Genomic DNA, 1,789 nt, shown 5'->3' on the forward strand with positions numbered 1-1,789 from the left:
TTCCTCAGAATTTCTTATCCCTCTACTGCCCTCCTTTGCACAACTGTAATCTGACATACAGCTTTTTATATTTTAATCATGTATTTGCTTATTATTGTCCATTTTCATGCACTCAGATATTAGCTTCATGAGATCAGCATTTTTTAAAATATGAGAGTATAGGACAAATCTGGTATATAGTAAGTCTTCCATAAATACTATTGAATATTTTAGTGATTTTTTTTTCCTTTTTGTCTTTTTTTCATGACTGGCAATGGATTGCAACCCTCAGTGTCGCGCCCGTACCAGACCAGGACCGGCAACGGGATTGCAACCCTCAGTGTTGCCCCCGCTCCTTGCTCAGCCAGTGAGCGGCCGGTCTGTATGTGGGATCCGAACCCTCGGCGGAGCGCCGCCGCACTTCCCAAGCAGCGCACTGTAGCAGTGCACCCCCGGGCCGGCCCGACTCTGGCTTTTGAGTGGCTCTTTTTTTCAGTTGTCTGTGGCCCCTCACTCATATGTGGGTCCACGGACACCCTGTCAGTGGTTTTGCTGGCCTGGGGACCACCAACGCCCTCCTCTCCCTGCAGCCTCCAAGTAACTTCATACAAAGGGCACAGCTGTGGTTTTAGCCAGCTCTTGCTCTGTGTGCTCACCAGGGCCAGCCTTGAAATGGCTGGAGCTCGAAATGGTCAGAGTGGTCCTTTCTTTCTCTCATCGTGACTTCTCTCACCTTCATGAACTCTGCAGGTCTCTCCTCCTCTTCCCCTGAGCTCCAGTGGCTCCAGTGTGGCAGTCTTTGCTCTTTAATAGTTGTAAATTGATTGACTGTGGGAGAAAGAGATGCCGGGGACTGTCTATTCTACCATCTTGATTCTCCACCCAGTGCAAATTTAGTATAGATTATAGTGTTTACTCTCAGACGTGAAAATATTTATAACATTATATTTATTATATTTGGAAACATTTGGAAAAGTAATTAGAAATATTTGTTCATTTTTTTGTAATATTAATTATCCATTTACATAGTTCTCTACTAGTTCCTTTTATCAGCATTCAACTTATGTAGAGGTAGAAATGTATACATAGACAGTATAATTTAGCCAACTTCAAGTAAACTCAGTAAACCGTTAAAGGCATTTTGCTTCAAATACATATTAGCCTGACCAGATTGGGGGGTCTCAGGGCCCATCCAAATTTAAAATTCAACTAAAATTCTGCAGCTCTAGACCGAAAACTTTTGTGTTCCTCCCTGTCACTACTGCGAGATCAGAAAAGTAATTAAAGTGAAAGTTCTCCAGAGTTTAAAGAAGTTGAAAAATAGCAATAATTTTCTGAAACTGTTTACTGTTCAGTATATGTATACAATAATATACATCTGGCTTCTGTTTCTCAAGTGTATTATTTATTAGCACTTGAAAGAAAAAGTAGCCCTACTAAAAGTAGTAAAATCTATCTTGATCTCTTAATCTTTATTTTTCAAATATTAGCATTATTTTTACTCATACATTAATTTAGGGTTTCTTAGTGAGATCTTAAACTAAAAATAAGACAAAGATGCAGTATTAAAATAAAGGCTCACAGAAGGCAAGGTAGTATGGCAGGCATGCTAAATGGAAAATTTAAGACCATAATTTATATTTCAGAAGGAAACCTGATAATGGAAAATGAATTTTTTATAAATAAAACGTAGGTATTTTTGAAACAAAAATTTCTATTTAGGTAAAAAAATTTTCCATAATTTCATTTTGCTATAACTAACTCATACAGAACTCTCCTGGTTCACTGTATAAGATATTTTCTCATTATT

Source organism: Galeopterus variegatus, unplaced genomic scaffold (genome assembly GCF_000696425.1).
Source record: "Galeopterus variegatus unplaced genomic scaffold, G_variegatus-3.0.2 Scaffold3022, whole genome shotgun sequence".
NCBI classification, from domain to species: Eukaryota; Metazoa; Chordata; class Mammalia; order Dermoptera; family Cynocephalidae; genus Galeopterus; species Galeopterus variegatus.